Source organism: Solanum tuberosum, unplaced genomic scaffold (assembly GCF_000226075.1).
Source record: "Solanum tuberosum cultivar DM 1-3 516 R44 unplaced genomic scaffold, SolTub_3.0 scf00287, whole genome shotgun sequence".
Lineage (NCBI taxonomy): Eukaryota > Viridiplantae > Streptophyta > Magnoliopsida > Solanales > Solanaceae > Solanum > Solanum tuberosum.
In genome coordinates, this window is record NW_006239211.1 from 710,356 (window position 1) to 734,796 (window position 24,441).

General features: G+C 37.1%; 1 long non-coding RNA gene across 2 annotated transcripts in view; it reads left to right on the forward strand.

Moving 5' to 3' along the window:
* LOC102580331 (uncharacterized) overlaps positions 1–23,252 on the forward strand; it is a 29,640-nt gene extending 6,388 nt beyond the window's left edge. Inside the window, exons 2-3 of one of the 2 annotated variants that reach the window (XR_001474986.1) lie at positions 13,576–13,651; positions 22,998–23,252. This is a non-coding gene — a long non-coding RNA (uncharacterized lncRNA). The remainder of the gene's footprint in view (positions 1–13,575; positions 13,652–22,997) is intronic. The other variant, XR_368240.2, reaches the window with a different exon arrangement.
* The last annotated feature ends 1,189 nt before the right edge of the window (positions 23,253–24,441 follow it).

Sequence of the window (24,441 nt, forward strand, 5' to 3'; positions counted from 1 at the left end):
ACTACGTTCCCCCGTAGGTATTAGCTTAGTGATTCCACTAGATAGCTATTATGTATGTAGGTCCTACCTTGGCAAGTAGTACCCTCTCTTTTGTGTGTGGGAGTAGAACACCGGATTCCATGTAGCTCACATGGTCTATGTTGGTTATGGCAATGTCTCTCGAAAGTTAAGAAATGAACTAAGATAGGAATATGAACTCTAGTCATGATTTCTTGAAGAGTTACTTAGTGTAGGTAGGACTATGGACCCTACTTATGCATTGCACAAGTGGACTCTGATGGAGGTTATGATTAAGCTCTTTATGTAATGAGGACTATGGTCTATGTATGTTACTATGAAAGCATGTTAAGGTTGACTTTACTTATGTCAAGACATGAAGTATGTTTATGCATGTGAATTACACTTATGACTTCTTAATGGGTTTGCTTAGTATATGTAGAGGTATGGGACTCCATGTGTAGATTGCACAAGTGAGCTTGTGAAGGGGTTGTGAGGGTGGTTTACCTATTATATGAACTAAATGGGTTATGACTAATGATGTAGTAAAGGAATGAGTCCTTATATGATGTTATGAAGTATGTTGGTCTTATGTCTAAAGTTAAATGAAGATGTTATGATTTGTTGAATATGATGTGCCTAGTCTATGGTGGCTTCCTAGGAACAGTTGGTGTGAGTAGTATTATGGGATGCTACTTGCATATTGCACTAGTGTGACTTGGGGGTTGTCTTAGGTGATGGTTCCTATGTGAAGACTATGTCTTATGGTGTGCTTATGACTCTATGAATATATGTGGTTGGATTGATGAAGGCTATATGTAAGTTCACCCTTGGTAACCTTAAGGTGATACATTGCACCAAGTATTCCCTAAGGGTTGCTTGAGGAAAGGAGTTAAGATAAAGAGGAAGGTAATGTATTGTATGCATTGAATGTGCCTAAAATGTTATAAGTGGCTCTATGTGCTATTATGAATGGTTTCCGGGTGTATGATGATGTATGTGGTTTATATTGTGCATATTGTACTAAATGTTCATGAAGTTTCTCTAAAAAGGCATGATGCATAGTTTCCAACTAAATGTCCTTTTAAAAGCATGTTTTGCATGGTTATCATACTTAGTGCATTCTTGTACTAACACCATTCTTCTTCATCTTTTTACACCAAGTGTAGGTGGTGGTGGCTAAAGGGTCTTTCCTAGAAGTGATGAGCTTGACTTACTATTCCCAAGTTCGGGTGTGTCCTTAAAGATTCAAGGACCTTTATGTTAAAGAGTTTCCTTAAGTTCTATGTACTAGATAGTAGTTTCTGTTTGTATTGTAAAGGTTGTGTCCCTCTTGTGTTGTAGTCATGTTTTAAGATGGCTACCTCGAGACGTAGTATTCCGATTTTGTATTAAAGGTTTAATGAGGTGACTTTTATGTCTTGTGTTATATTAAGAAAAAGTTTTAAATTTTTCGCTATTTTTCTATGATAATGCTATGATGAATGCTAAGGGCTTGTATAAGACCTCCGAGAGGTCGAATACGTCGGTAACGACTAGGGGGTGCTCTTAGGTCGTTACATTATGCTTCTTGTTATCAACTTTCGCTTGGTAGTTCATTGCCTATGGCTCCAAGGTAAGGGTTAGGCTTAACTACTAGTTGGGTGTAGTAGGTGCCATCATGACCCAAAAAATTAGGTCGTGAGATGTTGGTATTAGATCTATAGGTTGATCGACATCGTTGGTATGAGAGCAAATGCACAGTAGAGTACTTTGTATTGGTGTAAAGACGTTCGTATCCTATCTTTGGGATGCTATAGGGACTTCTTAGGAAATTCTACCTTTGATTCCTTATTATGTACTTTCCTTTTGATTAAACTCTAAAACAACCACTTTAGAATCTACTCTCTCTTAGATGGATAATACAAGGTACTCGATGGACATGAATGGAGCATAACATATTCCATCCGAGTTTCAGCACATGGTCGGGTTAGAAAGCCTTAGTCGGGCATGATTATTGAGGTCAGAGGCATTTTTCAGCATTCAGAGAGCTTAGGATCAACCCAAGCTTTGATATGATCATTGACTACCTCGATTCCTTGAGATTGAGTGTTAGAATGTCCGAGTTTCTTCTAGGGTACAACACATGCAGGTGTGGTTCATGGTGCAACGGGTGCTTCATAGGGCAGAGTTGGGTCAAATGATCCCAATAGGGTTCGTAATCTATTTTTGAGTATGTAATGGGATTTCTAGAGTGCGATAGGCATAGTCCCACATTGTGTCCTTCAGATTGAGATTTGAGTCAGGGGTTCATTAAAGGGTTAACTTTGCCATTTTGGTTAGTGTCGGAGCATTTGATATTCGTAGGATGTTTCTTTCCCCAGGTTGTTAGCCATGTGAAGGGTATGTAATAGGCATGTATTGAGGCTTAGAAAGATAGTGGTAGGATGTCTCGCCATCAGTACAACAGTTAAAACATTCCACTTTGAAGTAGGTGTGAGTTGAGTGAGGGTTATCTCCTTTCTTGACCTATCAGACCTATAGTAGTGGCATATCAAGTTCTAGGGATGAAGTAGGTCGTGGTACCTATGGAAGGCAAAGCTCCAATAAAACTTCTTATGGTGATCATTTTGGACCTACAAGTGTTGGGTCGCATATTACTCCAGTTGGGTCTTTATAGCAGGTTACTCTTGGTGATAATTTCTATGAGTATGGTGAGGTAGGCCACTATGTCAGAGATTGTCACATAAGTGGTTCAAATCTTAGCAGAGGTACGAAAGGCAGCTCATTGCGTCGTTCATATCGAGCTTCAGACTTTAGGGGTTGCTATGATTGTTGAGAGTTTGACCGCTGATCAAGAGAGTGCTCCTTGTTGGAGTTGATCTCCTGGGCATTGCCAACATATGATATTCCCTAAGCTTTAGTGGATGGACTTTTTTGTATCTATGGAGATCATGGCATTAGCTTAGAGTTTGTCCCCAATGTGGCCCCATGATTAGAGCCTAGAGGTATTTAGAAATGTAAGTCTTTTGGGTTGATATCACTTTCAGTCAGAGGTGGTCCCATTGGTATTGCTTGGTATTACTTGTTCTACTTTAGGTGTTCAGGTTGAGGTCGAGCATGATCCATTCTATGTTTCTACGAACCGATCAAAGGCCGAGGCTCCTTGTATTCCTTTTTTGGATGTGATTTTGTGGTCCTATCCCTTTGTTCTTATTTGGGGTTTTCATGCCCATTTGGGTTCATTTGGCTTGTTACGATGAAAAACTCCTTTTCAGAGAAAACAAATCATTCACGGGGATTCATAGTTGGAAGACGACAGTGGTAGGAGGTCAAAAACATCCCATTCAAGAACCTGTCAGGAGAAATAAACCCAATGCTCAATCACATCATTTTGTTGCCGCAATCTATAAAGTACTCCGCTCCTGATTAATGAGTGAAGCTATTATTAAAGATGTTATGACACTGTAATTTGACCTAGAGCTAAGAATGATACAACATATAGACATGTCATGCCCAATGACATGAATAAGAGTGTGTGAATCAGAATTATCCTCAACATGAAGTTGATGACCAACTTCATAATCAAGGGATGCTGAAGAATTATTCAATGATAGAGCCACTTCAACTCTTTTGAAAGCATTGTACTAATGTCGATATGAATTGCACAAGTTAATTCTCATATCATTACCCACTGTCCATTTGCCATGCTGAATTTTAGTCTTATCAAAATCAGAATTCACTCAAATTCCTCACTATATTAATTAGAATATTGGAATGTAATTACAACTTTAGAATCATAATTGCAATAATAAAGCAATTGAATTACAATGGAAATATTTAAATAATAAGTAACTAAGATAGAGATAAGAATTTGGATGAGAAGCTTTTAGACTCTAGAAGAAGAGGAGAGGAGCAAACATTTTTCTTCAATGTGCATAACTCTTTCGTGTTGACTCCAAGACCTATTTAACCAATTTATAATTGGGTGTGGATCCCAAATCAAACTCCCCAACATTTTAATCTTCCCAATAATCTTAAATGGATCAGTCTCATTTACCCCTTCTAGCCATAGGCCGTCATGTAGTCAGTTTGGTTCACAACATATATCATGTTACTTTATTTCTCATGATCCCATGATACCAAACAAGATCTTTCTTCTAACATATTGTCTAGAGTCAATCCTAAAAGAAACACCATTTTCGTGGCCTTGCTCTGATCAAGATTCTCAACCATGTGCTTTCCCTCAAAAGAGGATTTAAAAAATTAAAGGAGAAGTTGCTAGGAATGAACTGAAAAGAAAAATCTTTTCTACTTTATTTATAGAAATTCTACAAAAGGAGCTTATCAGAATCATGAACGAAGTTGATTACTGAGATGTAAGTCTTATAACTAAAGGAGGAAAAAATAATTAAATGGCTCTCTAGAAAGTGCCAAAAGACTAAGTAATGTAATCTAAATCATTAAATCTTTTTGACAAACAAGTAGTCCTCCCTTTATTTCTCTTAATGGCATTCAACACAAGCATAAAAGATCATAACATTAGTTAATTAGCACTTCTCCATCCTTCCTGTCACGACCCCATTTTTATGCCATGATGGCACCTACTACGCCCAACCAATAGGTATGCCTAACTTTTAACCCAGAGCCATAGGCAACGGGCTACCAAGCGAAAGTTAACAACAAGAAGCATAAAGCATATAACCAAGCGAAAAAAGGGAAATCAAAAGAAATGTTAAACAAGGAACCATCCCAAAACCTGGCATTAGTCAGTAATCGAGTATATAATGAAAATAAGAGTACAAGGCTTGTACAAAAACAAAATGAGTACAAGATGTCTCTCAATATAATATAAAGACTAAGCCTAGCCAAAACAGATGGAAACCGATAACTATGAATGCGAGGATCTCACCCTAGTATCTGAACTCTAAGGTTTTTCGCACGAATCCAAATCAATGGCGAAACTCAAACTATGATCTACAAGCTGCAGAAGTGTAATATGAGTACCAAAAATTGTACTTCATAGGCATCGAGTGACTAAGCTAAAAAAGATAACACAATTATAAACAACAAGTAATAAGAAAAGCATAGCACAAATGACTCAACATGAGATAACATGATATACAAGTAATAAGGAACAAAAATAGGACACAAGAAGTAAGGACTTTAGTCAAGAACGTATCTGGAATGCAAGCCAATAATCTAATCACAAGCAAACTAAGATACATAGTCAACTACTCAGGCTTAGGAAGACTAAAGCCACAATTCTAAAAACAAAAGCCTATTAGCTAACAAACCAATAACAACAGAGAATAGAATATAGTCCAACAATAACCTAATCAGACCCAGAAGCTCAAAAGGTACAAACCACAGATATAACCCAATCGACCCCCATAAACTAGAGATGCAATCAACAAATAAGTTTAGTGGTAATATGAGATGCATATGAGTACAGAGTATGCATTAGATCCATCAGTAACCATATGCAACCAATTGTATAGGCCTATCTCCCTACCATGCGAGTGAGGTAGGACCCATGCAACTCCTTCATTTGGTGCTATGGTATTCACAACCAAAGAGGCTGAAAGGGGACGCGGTGTAACACCCCGTATTCGAAAGAGACCAAAAATACAGATTTTGAGAAGTTGCAGGTGCAACTTACGGTCACCATCCACGGACCGTAGGTCAGACCACGGCCCGTGCTGGTGGTCCGTGGTTCACCACTGCAACCCCTCCCAGACTCAATCAGAAAATTTGGCTAAGTGTTGACCCACGGCCGGACTTACGGTCCGTAGGTCAGGTCACGGATCGTAGTTCGTGTCCGTGGATCGATGTCCCAAAAGCCCAGCTTCAGTCCCGATTGATGGTTGACCAACACGAACCGTCAGTCGATCCACGGTCCGTAGGTCTGACCGTAGATGAGGGTCAACAGTCAGTTAGATGAAGATTATTGATTGGTCAACTTCAGATGGTCATAACTTTTAGCACAAAAGGAATTGTGTGTCCCATGACCTATGGTATGATAGATAATTGAATTATCTTTCCAACGCCACCGAGTTTGCTAAATTTCGACCTCTGAGTAAAAAGTTATGCTCGTTTTAGTGAAGGCTTGTCGGGCAGGCTTGACTTACGGACACAATCTACGGACCGTAGATTGACCTACGGCCCGTAGGTCACTCCGACAACAGTTAATTCAGGGGTCTTTTGGTCTTTTCCTATTTCGTTTAACCCCTAAAATACGTTGTTTAAACCCTAAATCATGAGGTTTTAGTCAGATTAAGCCTAGAAACATAACTAGAACTTACCTAATTCATTAATCAAAATCTTAGAAAATTAGAATCAAGAGAGGAGAAAAAGGTCAAGAACCCTAGTTCAAGAACGCAACAAGGTTCCATCAGTTCCAGCCCCGAAATCGAAAGATTTCTCCATGGAATTCGTCACCAGGTATGTGGGATTTCACTAGTGGGTTCCTTTCGCCTATTAGGTCCCTAGAATTCAGTCAGATTCTTGATTCCATGATTATGAATAGACCTAGGGTTTCTAGAATTACAGTAGATCACCATGAATTAGTTATTAATATGTTCCAAATCAGAATATCATGTTATTACATCGTTTCTCGCATGAATTTCAGAACCCTAGCTATGTATTTCTTTAGTTCTTGAATTACACATGCTAGGTCAGATATTTCAGTATTCAGTTATACATGCCTCAGTTTATGAATGCATCATTATCAGATTAATTGTTGCATTCTCAGTTTGCATGTTCAGTTCGAGCTATCCAGTATTTACAGAAATTCAGTCATAACCAGTTAACTACTTAATTCACTGGGAGTATCATGTGGTTTTATTATCGTTTATTAGTAGCTCCCACAGTTCAGTCAGACTCTATTGCATTGACCATATTTCAGTACAGTCAGTATTCAGTCTCAGCATGTTATAAATTTGGTCATTGTATCAGTTAGCCCAGTATTCAGTATTTTTTTTCAGTATCTATATCATGTTCAGATTATATCATTGCTTTATTGCTTTGTTCAGTTATATGTTATTTCAGCTTTACTCTATCCTGCATGCTCAGTACCTTTCAAGTACTGACGCATACGTGCGCTACATCTTCTCATGATGTAGGTTCAGGTTCTCAGCATACAGATCACGCTTAGATCGATTCCCGACCTTCAGTTCAGCAGCATCAGTGGTGAGTCCTCATTCTTCGAGGACTAGTGACATGTTTATCTTTATCGCTTTTAGTCTTCAGTTTCAGTTTTGCTAGATCTAGTTGGGGCATGTCCTAACATTTCTAGTCAGTTTAGAGGCTTATTTCAGACATAGTTAGATTCAGCTTAGTGTTGAGTTAATATCTTCTTTGTATTAAACTCATCAGTTTTCATATATCTCAGATATAGTATATGGGTTTTCCCCATCATTTCAGACTTACTTTGTGATTTAGCTTCCGCATCAGTTATTATTATCTTTAGTATGCTCATGATCATGCCAGCAGGGTTAGCTTGGGATCACTTGTGGTCCTAGGTCCCGTGTCCGCGTCTTGGGGGTAGCTTGGGGCGTGACACGCGGGGAGTCTGTTGTCATGACCCAAAGTACCCCTTAGGTGTTACATGGCATATATGACCCCGAGAGGCCCGATACAAGTCACTTAGCATTCATAACATAAGAAATATAATGAAAGGACTTAAAATACAATTTCAATACATACAAGTTTATAAAGCAAAGCGGAAGTTTAAACACTTGTCTCATTAGCCATCTAGTACATAAGAATGAAATTGGGCCTAGCCCATACACCATGTCCAAAGCTGAAAGTAAGAAAGAAAACTGAAAACAATGAAAATTCGTCCTCGAAGCATAAGGACTGACCAAAGCTCGGAATCTCTCAAATCAACTCCTGCCACGAAACTGAGAACCTTGTCTGTCGGACCCTACATTTGGGGAAATGTAGGCAAGAGTATGCGTTAGTACAAATTATGTACCAAGTATGATAGCCATGCATAAAAATATTTAATTCATGCTAAAAGGGGACATTTCCATGACATACAATGACCAAGCTAAACATGTTATAAAAAGGGTTAAAAGACATAAGTCATTAAACATGGTCAATATAAGCTAATATCTTTAAAATCTTTGAACACATATGAGATACTTCTTGAAGTAACCTTAGTTCATTATTATAGCCTTAATCGACATAGAGACCATGTGAGTTATAACATGATTCCCTTGTGTTTCCCACACCGAAAAGGGTTGTGCTACTTGCCAAAGTAAGGACCATGAACTTCTTGCTTAGGTGGGTCCACTAGCTAATGTCTATCTAAACAATCATCCTATGGGGGCACATAGGTAAAGGTTAAGAAGATTGCTACTAGAAACCTGACCTCTACTCACGGGAGAGCTTCTATCTCAATATCCTCTCGGTGCTAAGCATAAATCCCACGAAATAGTCATTGTCTTACTTGTTCTCAGTATCCATGGAAGGGCACATCATCTCTTGCCAATCCAAGCTAGTTCATGATTCATCCATGGAAATGTATCATTCAATAACCAATCCAAGCTAGGTTTCATTAGGATATCTCTTTAACTTTGATTCATTTAGGTGAGAAGACCTTTCAACCTTAGAATCCTCACTATGTGAGAAAACCTTTCGCAATCATACTTTCATGTGTATATGAGAAATCATTTCAACAACACAATAACAACATCATCAATACTTTACTTTCAAAGCATCCTTAAAACATTTACATAATTTCATAAGAACATGCTTGATTTCATAATTCACCTTTCAAGGTTCAAAACCCACTTTCAATCATCGAATACATGTGTTAGAGATGTGTTCGTAGAAATTCATCATAAATTCATGTAATTCTATCAATTCATGCTTGATTTCGTATAATATTCTTTCATAATCCAAAACCCACATCATATGATCATAACTTGGAAAACATGGGGATTTCATGGGTTCATGGGGGAATCATCGTAAAATCATGAGATAAACTCAATAAATGCATAAAAGACAACCTCTACCTATTTTGTATTTGTAAAATCCTTGTACTCTTATTCTGATTAGACACATGATTACTAACTGATTATATTTATGTTGGGATGGTTCCTTGTCTTACATTTATGTTGATTACCCTTTCTTTGCTTGGTTATAAGCTTTATGCTTCTTGTTATCGACTTCCAGTTGGTAACTCATTTCCTATGACTCCGGGTTAAGGGTTTGGCTTACCTACTAGTTGGGTATAGTAGGTGTCATCATGAACCGAGAAATTGGGTCATGAGAAGTTGGTATTAGAGCTATAGGTTGACCAACATCATTGGTATGAGAGCAAATGCATAGTAGAGTAATGTGGATTGGTGCAGAGACGTCCACATCCTATCTTTGGGAGGCTATAGGGAATTCTTAGGAAATTCTATCTTTGACTCCTAATTGTGTTCTTTTGCTTTGATTAACCTCTTAAACAAATTCTTTAGAATCTACTCTGTCTTAGAGGGATAACACAAGGTACTCAATGGACATGGATATAACATCAACACATTTCATTAGAGTTTCAGTATATGGTTGGGTTAAAAGACCTTATTTGGGAATGAACATTAAGGTTAGAGGCATTCTTAAGAATTTAAAGAGTTTGGGATTAACCCAAGCTTCAACAAGATCATTAACTACCTTGAGTTCTCGAGATTCAGTGTTAGGAGGTTCGGGCTTCTTTAAGGGTACACCACAAGCAAGTGAGGTTCTTGGTGCAGTGAGGCTTCTTAGGGTAGAGTTGGGTTGAATGGTTCCAGTCGGGTTCGTCATCTATTTTTTAGTATGTGATGGAATTTTTAGAGTGGGAAAGGCTTAGTCCCACATTGTTTCCTTCGTATCGAGAATTGATTCAGGGGTATATCGAAGGGTTAGCCTTGCAACTCTGGTTGGCGTCGGAGCATCTGATATCAATAGGATCTACCTTTCCCCAGGTTGTTTTCCATGTGAAGGCCATGGAGCAGGCTTGTCTTGAGGCTTACAAAGATAGTGGTAGGATGCCTTGCCATCACTACAATGGTTAAAAACATTCCACTTTGAGGTGGGTCATCTCCCTTCTCGACCTATCAGGCCTATGGTAGCGACATCTCTAGTTTTAAGGGGTTATACGGTAAGTTATGGTACATATGAAAGGCAAAGCTCTAAAAAAATTTCTTGTGGTGATCATCGTGGACCTATAGGTGTTGGGTCTTATATAACTCTAGTTGAGTCTTTATATCAGGTTACTCTTGGTGATGATTTCTATGAGTATGGTAAGGTAGGCCACTATGTCAAAGATTGTCACAAAGTCCAATATAGTTTGCTAGGGGTGGTTCAAAGCTTCACAGAGGTATAAAGGGCAGCTCATCGCATCCTTCATATCAAGCTTCATACTTTCGAGATTGCTATGATTGTGGAGAACTTGACCACTGGTCAAGAGAGTTCCTAAGGTGGGAGTTGATCTATTAGTCATTGCCAACATATGATATTCCCTAGGCTATAGTGGATGGACTTTCTCATATCTATTGAGTTCATGACCATGCGTTTAGAATTTATCCCCAAAGTGGGACCATGATGAGAGGTATTTAGCTATGTCAATCTTGTGTGTTGATAGCACCTTCAATCAGAGGTAGTGCCTTTTGTGTTGCGGTTCTACTGCAGGCATTTAGGTTGAGGTCGGTCATGATCCATTTTATGATTTTACGAGATGATCAAAAGGCGAGGCTCAAAGTATTCCTTATTTGGATATGATTTTATTGTCTTATCTATTTTTTTGTGTGATTTAGGGTTTTCATGCCCATTCGGGTTCTTTTGGCTTGTTATGACATCTTGATTTTAGGACTGTGTATGTTATTTGCCTCATTTAGTTGATCGACTAGGCCATGTTTCTTCGATGGGGAGTAGTGGTTGTATAGCTCCATGTGCCTTTGCCTTGGTGGTTTTGTTGTGTTGGTGGTCTTAGGATTACTGGTTTCCTTTTTTGCCACCCTTGTTGTGTGTTCTCACTCTGATGCCAATCCTTGTTGATAGGTGGCCAGACCAGCTTTTCCCGATTGAGATTTGTGTGTTGTGGGGCCTAGTTGTCTTAGGAGGTTGCCTTAGTTATATGTTGTCCTTTTATAGTAGTAGTTTGGAGATTGCTAGTGTCAAAATTGAGTGAGGGGGAGTTCAGCCTTTTGTAGATTTGTGGTGGTCCTTGTTGGCCGCTTTCTTCTTTTTCCTTTTTCTTGTTCTCGGTTGTGAAGTTTTGGTTTTTCTTGTTCGGACTTTTTGGATAATTCTTAATCCGGATGGTCTTGGAGTTTGGTTATGGCTAGAGGAAATTCGGAGGTATAATTCCTTGTTATACCTTTGTACTACTTTCATTATTTCTCATCGGGTGAGTTGATAGCTCTTGAGGTTGATTTGTGATTTGGAGTCGGAGTGGTGGTTTTCATCGGTGGCTTAAGACTCTAGATATTGTTGGAAAATAGAAATTTGCTACGAAGGTTCATCTTAATGATGGGGTCAAAGTAATCCATGATTTTGTTCTTGTTTAGGATAAGGTCTGCTTTCATCTTGCTTTACAGCTTACGTGGTTTGTGATGGGAGTTGGTACCCTTGGGCCACTACCGTCCAGTTGACTAAGTTGATAAGCCGTCACCTATTTGGTTTCCCATAGACTAGGGTGGTTTGTTAAGATTTACGTGTATCTTGTGGGCTCATGGTGTCGGTTTGTTTTAAAATTTACCTTTCGTGGAGTAGGTCAGTAGAGCCAGGCTTAGTGTAGCCTTGTCGTTTGTAGGATGGTCTTTTTTTGGGTTAGTGCAGATAGGTTGAAGAGGTTGTGTCTCAGTTGGATTTGTTGGTTTTTGAGAGTTAGGAATGAATTTTTGTCTTTACCTTAGGCTGAGTTCCTTGTTTTGGAGGATTTCATTCCTCGATGTTCAGGTGGAACATGTATTTCTCCCAAGGTTTGGGTTGTGTGGGTTTTTAAGATGATTTCTAATGGTGATGGAGATGTCCAGGATAACTAAGGATTAATAAAAGACTCTTGATTGTTAGAATATATTAGATTTGGAACATAAGGTTAGTATTTCAATTGGGGAGCTGGGTTGATTCTCCAATTTTCCAATGTTTGTACAATTTGGTGGTTTCGGTGTGGTGTTGGTTTTCTCAGATAAATGTGATGCTTTAAGGCAAGTCCGGTTCTAATGGAAACAAGTTGGAGCCCAAAAAGGAATTAAAGGAGTCTAATGTCTTTTGAAGTGGACTTGATGATTTTCCTCTTAGCCTAAATTCTGTGTAGTCAATATTCGATTCAAGAGGGTTTCAGTGGGTTTTGCGGAGCATGCGGACCTGTTATCATCGTCTTTTCATGCCTTCAGGCTATAATGGTCCTTTTACTTTTGCGGAGTAAGTCATTTTAGTAGTGTATATAATAATGACCATCTAGGTCATTTCTTTCATTTTTTGATCATTTTCAGCTTTAGAGCTTTCCTCTAGCGAACACAAGTCATTTATGAGTTTCTAGGACTGTTAGTTCGGTCTCTGGGTCATTAATTTTTTCTTTGTACAAGTTTTCATATTTCGGAGCCTTTGAAAATTGAATGATTGATTTCAGTTAAAAGTTCAACGGCAACAAAATACATTTTTTATGGTTTTGTTACCTCCAAAAGGGCCATTTTAGGCTAGGGGCATGGTTGGTTTAGGCCCCGAGGCTTTTGGTGTGAGTTTGTGCTGTTAGATGCTTTAATTTTGAAACTTGAGACAAAGTTTGACTTCGGTCAATATTCTTTGTAAATGTGCTAAGTTGAGAATTTTGTCAGCACTGTTAGCTTCAGTATGTTTATTTTTATCATGAAAGACCCTTCATGTAGTTTCTGAGGAATCTAATTTCATTCAGAGCCCCTTTGTGGATTTTGACCTAAAATGAAGCTCGGGTGTGGAATCCACTTTTCAGTGAGACGACCTTGGATGGAAGTTTTGATGGTTCTATTTAGTTTGGTTTGCCAAATTTTGTGGGTTAGCATATCTCGTCTATTTTCCTCAGGTGCCACATTAATCTCGTATGTTCAAAGATTTTGAAAAATAGCAAAATCTGGTGTTGCTAGTTCAAACTCTTAACGACCAGAGTTTAGGCTTTTAGAGAATGATTTTGACTTATAGTGACCATATTGCTACTATTTAAATCCCAAATTTTCAATTTCATGCTTCATTTTCACGATGCAATTTCTGGAGCTATACAACTTTGATTAAGCTGATTTTAGTTGCGTTGGTTTGGGGCTTTGCGTTGTTACGTGATGGAGTGATCAGAGAAAATTGAAAGTTGTCATTCTGAAGTAACTTCCCCAAGGGGATGCCTAAACTTCATTTTTTTTTGTTTTAATGGTAATTTATTGCATGGGCAGTTTTAGCACATTTCTGAGCTCATATTAAGCCCATATTTGGGGCACAAGCTCCTTAAGCTATCTACAAACTTTTGATATAATCAATTTAGGGATTATCAGTGCGAGTTCTACATTCTCATTTTGACTCAATTTTGGGTCCATTCATAACTATTACAAATTTAGTGTTTAAATGTTCGTAATGACATTGTGATTAATAATTTTATAGCATGAAATTGTTCAAAGGCATTTCATAAGAGATAGCTCATGTGCGGTGGTACGGAGCACGCGTGATTGGCTTTGAGGTAGGCTTCAATTTATTTTCTTGATTGGGATTTTTATATAATGTATAGTATAGATTGCATGTGATTTAGGATTATATTTGTTGGGTATTAGTTCCCCTACCATTCATTCTATTGTTTCTTTATTTCGTAGGATATTTGGTCCTTTTGTAAGTGTCGATATCCTTAGTTTATGCTTGTAGCCTCTTTTGTAGTAAAGATTAGCATGTTTGCCCTAGTTAGGTTTGATACTAATGGCCTTAGGCTAGGTTTGAGCATTAGATGCCTTAGACTGTGTTTTATCCCCTTTATAATTGTGAATTGCTTCCTTTATGGCTTGTATTGGGTTGTTCGTCTTGTGTTGGTGCTTGAGACTTTGGTAGGTCGTAGTAGCCATTGGTTCGCACTAGATGTGCTCAATCATGGACTCGAGCAGCATGATTGTGGTAAGGCATTGTCCATTGGGTTTTTCTCCCTCTTTGATTTACTCGGTAGCTTTTCCTAGTCCCTTTGCTTGCTGTTTAGCAGTAGGTTTGCTATGATACTTTTATCTTTGACTATATTGTTGGTCCCAAGGTCCTGTTTGAGGACCAATTGGATCCCATGTTAGTACTCTCCTCCTTGGTAGCGTGGTTTGATTTGACTTATTTTTATTTTATTGCTAGTGCCTTTATTGTTTATTCTGAAGTGTTTTGTGGTACGATCCTAGCTCATGCATTGGCTCATCATTATCATTCATGGAGAATAATGTTTCCACTCGGATTTTCTTCTACTCTGGCTTTAACTGGAGTTGTACCACCTGGATCACTAGATTTACTTATTTTAAGAAGGCAAAAGGGTCTGGTGGACCCTTGTACTTGTAAGAATTTGTATTATGGACTCTTCTATTTAATATTTTGCCAACGGAACCTTAAACTCAATACAATATTGTATATCAAACCCCTCTGACCATTGACCATGTTGATGTGGCATTAAGATAGTTGAGTTGGAAAGAGAGTGTATCTACTCGCGTGTTAAAGGCAAGTGAATACCATATTTCAATTAAAAAAATATTAAAATCATACAAGAATAAAACTAAATAAAATAAAATAAAAAAACATTTTTCTTCACCCACTCAACCCTTTTTCAACCATTATCATCCTTGCCCAATCCCTTTTTCATCTAATTTAGATCTTAAAATTGCCATTAACATATCCTTTAGTCTGCTGATTCACCGATGAAGGAGAGAGTGACGATGTTTGTCGGAGTTCGCTGAATTAGAGTGGAGTGAGAGCTAGAGAGAGGTGGCGCTGGCTCCTTTTTCTACAAAACGAGAGGAGGCGAGGAGGTTTGCTGGCCGGGAGTTGATGGTGTAGCAGCGGGTTGCTGGATTTGTGGAGGTGGAGAAGAAATAAAGGAAACTGGCAAGGATCTGTCGGAGATGGAGACAAGTGAAGGAGAGAATATGTGATTTTGCTAGCAAGAGGAGTGGCGGTGGCGACAACGACTTTCTCCGATGAAACTTGGCGATTTCACCATGGGAATGGAGGAAGATGTACGGTGGACTCCCAAATTTTAGTTTGAAGAAAAAAATTAAAATTTTATTAGATTAGTACCTTTTATTTAATAATATTGGTTAATTTTTTTAAAAATAAAAATTAATGAAGATTAATATGACATGTTATTAATTTATATGACATGGATTTGACATGTCATCTATTTAAGGGAGACTGAACTACACACATGGTAGGAGCGGTTTAAAAATCTTCTTTTGATTGAATCTAAGGGTTCAGTTAATAAATGGTTAAGTAGAAGGGTCCATAATACAAACGCGTACAAGTATAAGGATTTACTAGACCATTTCACCTTTTAAGATTTATGAGGCGTCATTGACGTGCTCCTTTTCTACCTGGGACATTAGAGGATTCATGTATGTGCTTAGATTTTACTTGACTAGCTAGCGCGCTGATGCCTTTTATTGCGTCATTTTGGCTACTCATGATCCTCTACGTAGTTGATTCCTACTATTCATAGATTAATGGCTGGTCTTATCCTCTATGGAGTCAATTTGTTGTAAGAAGTGGATTCAGTCTCATCTATGTAAAACACAAATCAACCTAATACCTTACTAAAATCTCTCTTTAGAGCATATTTGTCAATTAAAATTGAACCACCATTTCTTTTTTGAGCAAACTACAACAATCAAACCTAAATTGTAGGCATTAAGCTATTTACCCACTTGAATTGATCTCTTTCAAACATCAATTGAAGATCTAAACAAGGATTAAGTTTGCAACCTTAAACCATGAATTAATTCCATGCTAATTAACTCAAATCCATTAATGTACAACAATAAAATAGAACAAGACACAACACCTACTAAATTAAATCAACACCCAACCCCATAATCAAACCCCTATATTTTGGGGTTTTAGTCAAGCATCATAAAACGAAAAGAAATTATACCAATGATGTTTTCAGCCATTAATGTGTTGATGATAAGTAACAATCTTCAACACCTACTTAAATTTCAACCCTCAATTGTTAATTAGAAGAGTTGGTCAAAAATCCCAAAACTTTCTTTCTCATTTGGGATATTTACAGTTTCCCTAAAAATTATTTTGAAATTCCATAGGTGACCTGTTTGGCGACGTTAGTTAGGCTAACTATTCTATTTCGTCGGATCGATATTTGCTCTTCACCTCATCCTTAATTTGCTTTAAGGTTCAGGTGTTTGAACTGCAATTGGCGAACTCGATCAAGTCGGTCTTTCACATTCAAAGAATTGCCAATTACATCCTTGTTCTCCCATTCAACCCTCAATTTAACTCAGGAGTCTGTCACCTTCGGCAATGGAAGTTGTAGCTCGCCCAATAACTTCGGCGAATCTCCAATTCCACTTTGGTTCGCCAACATGCCTTGAATATTTTCAAATGTACACACTCTCACTACAGGCTATGTATGACTTTTTGGGCCATCCACCCTTTTGGTTAGGCGACTACTAGCTTAGAGTTTACACTCTTTTCAATGTTTAGGCCTTTTTTCATAGATTCATCCTTACATTGTCCTTTATCCCTCATAGCTGTAAAATATCAACATATCAGTAAAATAGGACATACATAGGCATTGAGGACACTAATAGTTGAATTAAAAAGTCCTCAAATGAGTGGAAATCCACCATTCATCAAGGTTCTAATTAACTAATGGTTTGACCTTTTACGCTTGTGTTGAATGCCATTAAGAGAAATAAAGGGAAGACTACTTGTTTGTAAAAAAAATTAATGATCTAGATTACATTACTTACTCTTTTGGCACTTTCTTCTAAGCCTTTTAATTTGTTTTCCTCCTTTGGCTATGACAGTTATATCTTAGTGATCAACTTCTTTCATAATTCCGATAAGCACAGAATTATGTTGTTCTTTTCAGTCCATTCCAATCAACTTCTCTTTTCTTTTTTAAAATCCTCTTGTGAGGAAAAGCATATGGTTGAGAATCAAGTTTAGATCAGGGCCGTGAAAATGGTGTTTCTTTTAGGATTGGATCTAGACGACATGTTAGAAGACAAATCTTATTTGGTATCATGGAATCATCAGAGAGAAAGTAACAAAAATATGTTGTGAACCAAACTGTGTACATGAGGGCCTATTGTTGGAAGGGGTGAATGAGACCGATCAATTTAAGATTATCGGGCAGATTAGAATGTTGGGCAGTTTTATTTGGGATCCAGACCCCATTATAAATTTGTTAAAGATGTCTAGGAGTTAACACAAAAGAGTTATGCAAATTGAAGAAAATTGTTTGTTCCTTTCTTTTTCTTCTAGAGTCTAATGGCTTCTCATTCCAATTCTTCTCTCTATCTGAGTTACTTATTATTTCAGTATTTCCATTGTAATTCAATTATTTGAGTATTGCAGCTACAATTCTTAAGTTATAGTCGCATTCTATTATTCTTATTATTATAGTGATGAATTTGGGTGAATTATAATTTTGATAGGATAGAAATTCAGCGTGGCAAAGGGCCATTGGTTAATGATATGAGAATGAACTTATGCAATACATATCGCCAAATTAGTACAATGCTTTAAACAAAGTTGAAGTGGCTCTATCGTTGGATGATTCTTCAGCATCCCTGATCAGGAAGTTGGCCATCAACATCATGTTGGGGATAATTCTAATTCACACTCTCTTATTCATGCAATTGGGTGTGACATGTCTATATGCTGTCTCATTCCTTTCTCTAGCTCAGATTACAGTGCCATGGAATCTTTAATAATAGCTTTGACTCATTAATCAGGAGTGCGGCGGCAAAATGGTGTGATTGAGCATTGGGTTTATTTCTCTTGCCAGGGTCTTAATGGGATGTTTTGACCCCCATCACTATCGTTGGATGCATCTTCCAACTATGAGTCCCCGTGAATGATTTTTTTTCCCTAACAAGGAGTTTTTTTGTGCAGTTAGCATAGAACTTCTTGTGTTTGGAAAGGATATATTGTCACGTGTCATTTACCGTTGCAGTTTATTGACAAACACTTGATCATATGGAATGTGGATGAATGCACCAAGATGCTTGTTTGGTTCTGCTAGCCTTGGGGAGATTGCTATTTTAGCTGGTGGTTGTGACTTACTAGGCAATATCCTCAGCTAAACAGAAATTTATAATTAACATGCAGGAACATGGAAGAGCTTACTAAGCATGAACAAGTGACGTAAGAAGTGTTCAGGGTATTCTTGGATGGAATGTTTTATGTGATAGGAGGTGTTGGAGGAGCTAAATCAAAGTGGTTAACTTGTGTGGAGGAATATGATCTGGAAACGAGAAAATGGACTGAAAATCCAAAACATGCCTCCTAATGCAGATAGGAATGATACACATGCTACTTATGACAGCCACCAAATGAGGTTCTCCATATGTAGCATGTGTATCATTCTTATATGCATTAGGAGACATGCGTTGGATTTGAGTCCATGCTCTTGTTTCCAGATCATATTCCTCCTCACAAGTCAACCACTCTGATTTAGCTCCTTCAATGCCTCTTATCACATTAAACATTCCATTCATGAATACTCCAGAACACTTTTTATGTGGCTTGTTCATGCTCAATAAACTTTTCCATGTTCCTGCCTCTGAATTATAAAGTTCAGCTGAGCTGAGGATATTGCCTCGTGAGTCACAACCACTAGCTAAAATAGAAATCTCCCCAAGGCTGGCAGAACCAAACAAACATCTTGGTGCATTCATCCGCATTCATATGACCATGTGATTGTCAGTAAGCTGCAACAATGAATGACATGTAACAAGATCTCATTTCTAAACACAAGCAGTTCTATGCTAACTGCAAAATAACTCCTCGTTAGAGAAAACAAATCACACGGGATTCATGGTTGGAAGATGCATCCAACGATAGTGATGGGGTTCAAAAACATCCTATTCAATAACCTGGCAGAAGAAATAAGTTGAATGCTAAATCACACCATTTTGCCACCGCAATCTCTAAAGCTCTCCGCTCCTGATTAATGAGTGAAAGTTATTATTAAAGATTCCATGGCAATGTAATCTGACATAGAAATGAGACAACATATTGACATGTAATGCCCAATGGCATGAATAAAAGTGTGTGAATCAGAATTATTCCCAGCATGACGCTCATGGCCAACTTCCTGATTAGGGGATGTTGAAGAATTATCCAATGATAAAGCCATTTCAACTCTGTTAAAAGCGTTGTACTGATTTGCTTATATGAATTGCACAAGTTCATTCTCATATCATTAACCAATGTCCCTTTGCCATGCTGAATTTCAATCCTATCAAAATTATAATTCACCCGAATTCCTCACTATATTAATAAGAATATTGGAATGTGATTACAACTTTAGAATCGTAATTGCAATACTCAAACAATTGAATTACAATGGAAATATTGAAATAATAAGTAACTAAGATAGAGATAAGAATTGAGATGTGAAGCTTTTAGACTCTAAAAGAAGAAGAGAGGAGCAAACATTTTTCTTCAATATGCATAACACTCTTGTGTTAACTCCAAAACCTATTTAACCAATTTATAGTTTGGTCTGGATCCCAAATAAAACTCCCCAACATTTGAATCTTCCCAATAATACCAAATGGATCAATCTCATTCATCCCTTATAGCCATAGGCCTTTTTGTAGTTAGTTTGGTTTCACAACATATTTCATGTTACTTTCTTTCTAATGATCTCATGATACCAAACAAGATTTATCTTCTAACCTTTCATCTGGATTCAATTCTTAAAGAAAAACCCTTTTCGTGGCCTCGCCCTGATCTAGATTCTCAACCATGTGCTTTTCCTTGCAAGAGTATTTAAAAAATAAAAGGAGAAGTTGATTAGAATGAACTGAAAAGAACAATATTTTCTACTATATTTGTTGAAATTCTACCAAAGGAGCTGATCAGAATTATGAAAGCAGTTGATCACTGCTATATAAGTTTTATAACCAAAAGAGGAAAAAAATAATTAAATGATTCAGCAGAAAGTTACAAAGAGTAAGTAATGTAATCTAGATCATTAATTGTAACATCCCGGAAAAACTAGTAGGTGAAACTAGAGCCTTACGAGTTAGTTGTTGAGTTTAATGTAGGGTTTTATGTTGTAAAGTAATTTCCTGAGCTTAGGCTGAGGGGTTAAATGTCAAGGTACGACCCCCCAAGGACCAACCAAGGGTCCTTGAGGAGGACCCTAAAGTCTAACCCCAAGAACAAAAAATCTGCCAAAAAGTTAGGACCTACGGATGGGACCTACTGGGCGTAGGTCCATCTACACTCCGTAGCTCCAACTCGTGGGTCAAGACCTAGAAAAGTGAGCTGCAGAACCCTCACCCACGACCTGGAGGATGGGGCGTAGGTGGACGCACGGTCCGTGGGTCACACCTACACCTTTCTGTCCAATCTCTGCCAAGGCTTGGTTATTTTAGGAAATTCCAAATTAATTAGTTAATGAATGGGGACGGTTTATATTGTTTATTTCACTTATTTAATACCTTTTAAACCATTAACCACCCCTTTACACTTCATAATTCCCAACACCCAAATAATAACCAACTTCCCTCTCCAATATTTCTCTCTCTAAAACCTCCATTGAAGAAGAAGAAGAAGAGGTCAAGGTCTAGGGATCAAGAGCTCAACTTTTCCACTCAATTTCGTAAGGAATATTCATATGCTATGGTGGCTTTTCATTTATGGGTAGCTTTCACCCATAGAGTCCCTTCAAAACTTGATTTCTAAGCTTCCAATTTCCCCAAACCTAGGGTTTCAATCTAAGTCATGGGTTCTCTTTCAAAATGTTTTCAATGGTTGATTTATGATGGATTATGATTGAATTGATGTTTAATTATTGATTTATGATGAAATCCCCCCAAGAACCCATGAATCCCCGATAATACTAAATTGTGAATTCATGATGTGGGTTGATTGATTATAGAAGCATGTCAATTGATTATATCTATATTGATTGAGTTATTGAATCATGATATTCCCCTATCTAATGTAGTAATTATAGATGTTGGGTTGAGTTTGATTTCTAGCCTTGAAGGGAAAATTATGAGGGTTTGTACATGTTGATTAGAATTGTGTATGAGCTTATATTTCACTTAGAAAGTGAAGATCCTATGACTATTGTGTAATTGTGGTATTATTGTGGAAGGACTTTACCCACATGACCTACAATATGAGTACATGATCTTATGCATATAATGAATGGACTACTTGAATTACAATTATACCCATGTCTAATGTACGCTAGATGTGTTGAATTGTTGTGATCTATGATCCTTGTATGCAAGATATGAAGAATTATGCATGGTTGTGATATTATGTACATGCTTTATGAACACTTTGAGAGTGAAGTGTCTAAGATGAAAATGTTGTTGTTGTGTCATTGAAAGGACAATAGCACACTCTCCATGTATGAGTATGATTATGATCTATCTATGGTGTTAGTTGAAAGGCTATTTCTCATATGCACCTCTACACATTACTATGCATGAAATGTACATGACCATGATAATCTTCTTGCGTTGATTGAAAGTCTATTCTCATGAAAACATATGATTATAATATGAAAGTTTTCCTCACATAATTAATGATGATTCTAAGGTTGAAAGTCCATTCTCACCTAATGAATCTATGAGCTATTTTATGAGTTGTGTTGGATGGAGGGTAAGATACTCCTTCATGCATGTAAATTCAATTGAAGACTAAACATGAAATTTTGGGAAATAATGCTTAGATCTGAGTGGATATGGAAAATGAGGTAGAGGCCCTCCCATCAATTGAATAGGCTGGGTTCTCTAAAGATAATCTCATCAGATGGAAGCTCCCCCGTCAATACAATAGGTTTGGAGTTTCTAGAAGCAATCTGCCTATTCCATGACTATGTGCCCACATAGGTCTTTAGCTAGTGGATCCACCTAAAAGTTAATACATTTAGTTCTACCTTAGGCAAGTAGGACATCTCTTTTCGGTGTGGGACATGACACCGGATTCCATGTAGCTCAACATGGTCTATGTCGGTTAAGGCTATTTTCCCTCCATGAACAAGAACATGAGTTATATACTATGGTTCCTCAAGAGATTCTACTTAGTATGAATGTGGGTATGAAACTTCATTCATGCATTGCACAAGTAGGCTTTGAGAGTGGGCGTGGTATGTTTATCATATGACATGATGATTATGAGTTAATGTATGCTTTATATGAATTATGAACTTAAAAATGAACTATACTTATGACTTCTTAATGAGCTTTACTTTGTGTGAGTAGGGGTATGGGACTTCACTTATACATTGTACAAGTAAACTTTGAAAGGGGTTATGGTGTGGTTTCCTTATGCTTACGAAGATATATGAATTGATGTATGTATGGTATGAAGTGTTGCTAATAGTGACTTTCCTTGTTAAAATCTATGAACATGAATGTTTCCTTGTCTATTATTATTGACTATGGATGAGATCAAAGCATGATAAGTATGAGCATGGTGGCCTAAAAGTGATACTTAGTGTAGATAGGATTATGAGATTCTATCTATGCATTTCACAAGTATGACCTAGGGTTACTTATGTGATGGTTCTATTATGATGAGATGATCTTGGTATTTAACTATGCATGTCTATGTCTTGTAAAGATTGGGGTATGCATTATGTTTATGTTGGAGACTATGCTTGTGATTATGATGAATTGTACATGAGTTGTCTTATGAGCTACATTCCCCAACTATGTCAAAGATGATGTTCAAAATTGACATATAGCATGATTTCAACTAAAATGTTCCTTTTTGCTTGTTTTAAGGATTTTTATGCATGGCTTCCATACTTAGTGAAATCTTTGTACTAACCCATATTTCTACATTTTTCTATAAAGTGTAGGGTTTGGTGATATCGGCTTCTACTCTCGTGGCTAGGACCATAGTAGATCAAGAAGAAGAAGATTGGTGAGTCCTCATAGTAATCGAGGGCTTGACCATTATGTCCTTTAAGTCTTTCTTTTATACTTTAGACTTTTTTAAGGTCCATGTCCCTAGGATTGTATTCAAGTGTTATAGATGGTTTGAGACATAGTGTTGTAGACTCCCATTTGGTTTTTATAAGAGACTTCAATTGTAAAGAAAAGTTCTAAATTTCCGCACTTTTTCCTATGTTCTTATGTTATGATATGCTATGAGGCTTGTATGAGGCTTTTCGGAGTCTTGTACGCCATGTCACGTCTAGGGAGTAGCCTTGGGTCGTGACATTAATTCATTTTAACAAACAAGTAGTCATCCCTTTATTTCTGTTAATGACATTCAACACAGTATAAAAGGTCAAAACATTAGCTAATTAGCACCTCTCCATCCTTCCTGTCACTACCCCATTTCTTAGGTCATGATGGAGCCTACTTTGCCCAACTAGTAGGTAAGACTAACCCTTAACCCGGAGCCATAGTCAATGAGCTACTAATAGAAAGTCAACAACAAGAAGCATAAAACTTATAACCAAGTGAAGAAAGTGTAATCAATAGAAATGTAATACAAGGAACCATCCCAAAACCTTACATCAGTGAGTAATCAAGTGAATAATGAAATAAGAGTACCAGGATTTTACAAACACAAAATGAGTACACGATGTCTCTAAATGTAATATAAAGACTAAGACCATCTCCAACCCATCTTTATTTTACTCTCCATTCTCTATATTTGGAGAGTAAAATAGAGAGTGGGCACTCCAACCCACCTTCATATCACTCTCTATTCTTAAATAGAGAGTGTGAATAGTAGTTCTCCAAATTTGGAGAACTACTATTCACACTCTCTATTTCACTTTTTGAATATTTTATTATTATTTCTATTACTTTCTAATTAACATATTAGTTTACATATAATGCCATTAATTAATTATCTAACATTCATAATTCTTTTCAAATGTAATATAATATTTTTTTAAAATATGTTATTTAATATATACTACTTTATCCTAAATTAATAGTATTTTATTTTTTTCTAATTTGTCAATAATATAATTTTATTTTATTATTAATTTTCACTATAAAGAATACACAAAATACATAATATGATAATTTAAATATAAGATAACAATACAATACATAACATAATAATTTAAATACGAGATAAAAACAATGCATAACATAATAATTAATTCTCAATGAAACAAGAATCATGCGAAAAGATACTGAATGTGCATTTGGAGTTTTGCAATCACATTTTGCAATTATATATTGCAGGACCGTCAAGATGCCATAGAGGCTCCAACTCCAACGACAGAAATGGTGGTAGATGAAAATCTCCGATTTGAACAATTTTTAGCTAGAC